Consider the following 5,450-nt stretch of genomic DNA (forward strand, 5'->3'; position numbering starts at 1 on the left):
TCGTTTCTGGAGATCCGTAACTCCGATTGGGCTGGAATTTTAACACGGTCTCTATCTGGATATTAGCTTTCTTGCGGCGAAAGAAGGGCACCAACCGCCTTACGGGGTGGCCACGAGGGTCAGGGGCGCGCCCCTGCCTCGTGGCCCCTCGTGCACTGTCTCGCGTGGAGTTTTCTTCCCAAAAATCATATATATTCCCAAAAAAAATCTCCGTCAGTTTTTATCCCGTTTGGACTCCATTTGATATGGATATTCTGCGAAACAAAAAAACATGCAACAAATAGGAACTGGCACTGGGCACTGGATCAATATGTTAGTCCCGAAAATAGTATAAAAAGTTGCCAAAAGTATATATGAAAGTTGTAGAATATTGGCATGGAACAATCAAAAATTATAGATACGACGGAGACGTATCACCGGCGCGCAGACGCACTTGGTAGCCTCGTACGGTTTATTTTCGTCCCACCTGCCATGGTTTTTTTGGTACTCCTCCCACCTTCGCTGGGTTTTTTCGTAGATTTTTTTTCGTCCCCTCCACCCACTTCATCGGTTTATTTTCGCGTCACCCTCTCACACAACGAAAGAAATCTGAATAGATCAGAACTTTCCATACTGACGCAATTTATTTAGTAATGTAGAATCAATCACGAACAATCTCTAAAGATCAAATCTAAATTAATTAACCTTACCTTAAATCACTCAATCACATTAATTAGAAAACAAATATTTGATTTTCAGAAAAATCGCTTAATCACATTAACCTTATCTTAACTCACGGATGGTAATCAATCTTCAAACAAAGGAAACAATACATCGAGGGAGCAGTAAATAAACTCCCTTTCTTATGACATGTATATGATCTTTCCCTTCCCTCTCCGTTGTCGAGCGTTCTTGATCCTCGAGGCCGATGCTTGGGCTGCGTCACTAGGTCGCGAGGACGTCGAGGCCAGGTGCCACGGCATCGCGTTGGCCGCGGCTGGTGAAGGGGGTGAAGAAGGGCGCTTCCCTGGCCCTGGCCGTGCTGTGGCCCTGGGAGTTGGTGCGGTGGAAGCGGCACTTGAAGGACCCCGCGTGGGTGGCCAGCGCGCAGACGCACTTGGAAGCGGGCCCGTGGCCCACGCCGGATGGCGCCAATGCCGACCCGGGCCACCTCCTCCTTGTATTCTTGGAGTTGTGGCTGGCCGATTTACATGAAATTAATTCCCTTAGTTGTGGTGGCAAATATAATACACATAATCCATATTGTTATGCACTAGAGTGTCTGTGTGTGTGAAATAGAAGGATTATGGTCCCGTACCCAATAAGATGGATATGTGTGTGTGTGTTAGAGAGAGATGGGGGGAGGGGGAGAGAGAGTGAGGAAGAGGGAGGAAGAGAGTGTGTGTGTGGGGATTTGATGGTGAGAAAAGGTCACCAATGTCACTTGATATGTATAAGAATATTAATATTGAACTCTTAAATTTAATATGGCCCCGTTGCAATGCACGGGTGTTCTTCTAGTAAAATAAGTTTTTGGCATGATACGTGGGCTGGAGATTGTTCCCTAAGAACTATGTTTTGGGACATGTTTGAAATTTGTAACCAGCTTGATTGTTCAGTGGCTCAAGTGTGGGATGGGACTACTCTGAAACTTACATTTAGGCAATGTGTCGATCTGAGGGGGATGCTTAGGTGGAATCAATTACAAGACCACATTAGGGATTTCCCCCTGTCTACCTCCCTAGATTTGCCCATCTGGTCTCTTGAACCTAAGGGGCTGTACTCAGTTAAATCTTTCTATGAAGCTATAAACTTCAGGGGAATTGTTTCTCCGATTGGAAAATCTCTTTGGAAAGTTTTGTGTCCTCAAAACATTCATGTTTTCATGTGTCTTTGTGTGTACAATAAAGTTCTGACCAGAGATAATTTGAACAAACGTAGACAGGTGGAAGACCTCTCCTGCCTGTTTTGTAGAGAAAATGAGTCCACTCAACATCTATTTTTTTATTGTGTTGTGGCCAAATGTATCTGGCGACTGGTCTCTGAGTTTTTTAATGTGCAACCTTTTACTTGTTCTGAAGACATATGTGTTGTGTGGCGTTCTTACAAATGCAAACCTGTGCTCAATCTGGTCACGGCTGCATCCTTGTGGAGCATTTGGAGGCTAAGGAATGATTTCTGTTTTCAGGGCCGCTCGTGGAGAGGCTTGAATTGCGTCCTTGTGAAGTTGAAAAATGTGCTTTTGTGCTGGGGGGTACTCTGCGACGACACCCAAGCGGAGCTGCTGCGAAGATGTATTCTGTTGCTCGACAAACACCGGGGGGAGCTCCTGTGGATCACCTGGACCTGATCTCCGGTCGTCGTCAGTAGACAATTAGCTTTCACTTTTGGCCCTCGCCTTTGGGTTTTGTAATAAAAGAACTTCATGTAGGATAAATTGTTTGCTGGTTTGTGAGGCTGTTTAGACCTTCCAGTTAGTTATGTTTCCAATCTGCCTGGTGGTTGCCTGGTGTGGGCTGTGTGGGGATCCAGCTGTTAAGCTTATATTCCGAATCTGGTTTTCTTTGCTGCTTCAATAAAATGGGGCAGGGGGAAACCCCTTTCATTCAAAAAAAGGTACGCAAAGCGGAACTCCATTAGGAGGTTGAATCCGTTAGTACCGATCATCAACTTTCCTTTGACTACGCTTGTAACCTTTAGCTGAAGATAGGCCAGAGAAGGCATGCTCATGAGGATATGGAGACCCTCCTTATCAAATTCAGCTACTTTCAAGTATAGATTCGTCAGATTTTTTAGGGAGCCCACTCCCTTCGAACTTCTTCAACTATTGTCTCAATTCTAAGAACTTGGAGGTATGGATAGGTGCAATATGGGTCTCAAAATAGATGCCAGCCAATCTCTGTGTTAGTATTAAGATCTCTAAGGTTGCATTTGCCCAACTCATGTATAGATAACACCAAAAGTTCTATTATTCTTCCTCTTATTGCATATTCCTTGCACACCATCGTGGGAACTATAGACAGTCTTCTCAATTTTGTTAGATGCCCAAGCTCTTCTGCAAATCTCATTGGGTTGCCAGTTCCCTAGATGTTTACCCCCTGCAAGACCTCCAAGGCTTGCATACCCCTGAACGCATCTGCAGGCAACCAGTCATTGGGGTTGACAAATAGGCGCACCAATTTATGCAAATGCACCATAGTAGATGGCAGTGTTAAACCTAACATACAACCATTCAAATCGAGAGTCTCTATGTGTTGTAGCTTTCCAATTTCCCTAGGAATCTCAGTAATTTTATTACTATGAATACGCAAAAATCTCAGCTGAGGTGAACTTCCTATATTTTTTAAATGCTTGTTTTCCAACCATTCATATCCCTCAAGATCCAGCACCCGCAAAGCATGGAAGCCCATAATATTTATTTTCTGCTCGCCTCTTTGAAACATAGTCAGTGAGCGAACATGTGACTTGGTTTCTGTAATTGCACGAACTGTCCCATTGCACTTTCCGCCACAAGATTGCATGGACAGACAACGAATGTTGTTTGGAGCAGATTTGTAGATAATTCCATTCAAAATAGTGGCAAATTTCTCTTCATTTGATAAAGATATGATAAGGTCAAGCACCATATCATGGACCGGACAATATTGCACACTGCCATCACACTCAATTGGTTGGATCAAATTTGAATTTACAAGTTCGTTAAAACAGTTTTGTGCTGCTTGATCCAAATGTCCACATTGTCTTTTAAGGAATCCTTCAGCCATCCATTTCCACTTCAATTCTTCACAGCTGATATTATAGTCCTCTGGATATATACACAAGTACAGTAAACAAGTCTTCAAGTGGTGTGGGAGATTCCAGTAACTAAGTAATAATATATCTTTCATCACTTTTAAGTTCCCATCTTTTTCAAGCAAAGAACCAATACCAATGGAATCTTGGAGTCTCTCCCATTCATCCTTGTCATGTGCCTTACCGACAAGCAAACTTGCAAATGTAATTATAGCCAATGGCAGACCACCACATATTTTTAAGATCCTAGTAGCAACTTCTTCCAGATCAGTAGGACAAGGATCATCCGGATAGAAAACAATATTCGAGAATCAACATCATTTAGAGGTGCCATTGGATAAGGTTGATCACCAGAGTTGGAACAACACAGATTAGCTCCTTTGCTCACGAGTATGCCGATGTTTCTCTTATCTTTTTTCAAAGTCCCAGTTGGTGTTAGGAAAAGGTTGGACTTCTATCGATCCCGATTCTTCTGACAAAGTGATGAACTAAAGAGAAAATACAGACTGGCCAAATGGGATATAATCTGTCGACCAAAGGACCAGGGGGCCTTGGTATTGAGAATCTTGAAGTCAAAAACAGACGTCTTCTCAGTAAGTGGCTGTATAAATTATCAGTTGAGACTGAGGCCATGTGGGCGTAGATTCTATGTAGTAAGTGAAGGAAATATGCCCTAGAGGCAATAATAAAGTTATTATTTATTTCCTTATATCATGATAAATGTTTAGTATTCATGCTAGAATTGTATTAACCGGAAACATAATACATGTGTGAATACATAGACAAACAGAGTGTCACTAGTATGCCTCTACTTGACTAGCTCGTTAATCAAAGATGGATATGTTTCCTAACCATGAACAAAGAGTTGTTATTTGATTAATGAGGTCACATCATTAGTTGAATGATCTGATTGACATGACCCATTCCATTAGCTTAGCACCCGATCGTTTAGTATGTTGCTATTGCTTTCTTCATGACTTATACATGTTCCTATAACTATGAGATTATGCAACTCCCGTTTACCGGAGGAACACTTTGGGTACTACCAAACGTCACAACGTAACTGGGTGATTATAAAGGAGTACTACAGGTGTCTCCAAAGGTACATGTTGGGTTGGCGTATTTCAAGATTAGGTTTTGTCACTCCGATTGTCGGAGAGGTATCTCTGGGCCCTCTCGGTAATGCACATCACTTAAGCCTTGCAAGCATTGCAACTAAATGAGTTAGTTGCGGGATGATGTATTACGGAACGAGTAAAGAGACTTGCCGGTAACGAGATTGAACTAGGTATTGGATACCGACGATCGAATCACGGGAAAGTAACATACCGATGACAAAGGGAACAACGTATGTTGTTATGCGGCCTGACCGATAAAGATCTTCGTAGAATATGTAGGAGCCAATATGGGCATCCAGGTCCCGCTATTGGTTATTGACCGGAGACGTGTCTCGGTCATGTCTACATTGTTCTCGAACCCGTAGGGTCCGCATGCTTAAGGTTACGATGACAGTTATATTATGAGTTTATGCATTTTGATGTACCGAAGGTTGTTCGGAGTCCCGGATGTGATCACGGACATGACGAGGAGTCTCGAAATGGTCGAGACGTAAAGATTGATATATTGGAAGCCTATGTTTGGATATCGGAAGTGTTCCGGGTGAAATCGGGATTTTACCG

At 42.9% G+C, this 5,450-nt stretch overlaps 1 pseudogene; it reads right to left on the minus strand.

The window, feature by feature from the left end:
- Nucleotides 1-924: 924 nt before the first annotated feature.
- LOC125533134 overlaps nt 925-5,450 on the minus strand; it is a 12,885-nt pseudogene continuing 8,359 nt past the window's right edge.

This window comes from Triticum urartu, chromosome 1 (assembly GCF_003073215.2).
Source record: "Triticum urartu cultivar G1812 chromosome 1, Tu2.1, whole genome shotgun sequence".
Classification (NCBI taxonomy): domain Eukaryota; kingdom Viridiplantae; phylum Streptophyta; class Magnoliopsida; order Poales; family Poaceae; genus Triticum; species Triticum urartu.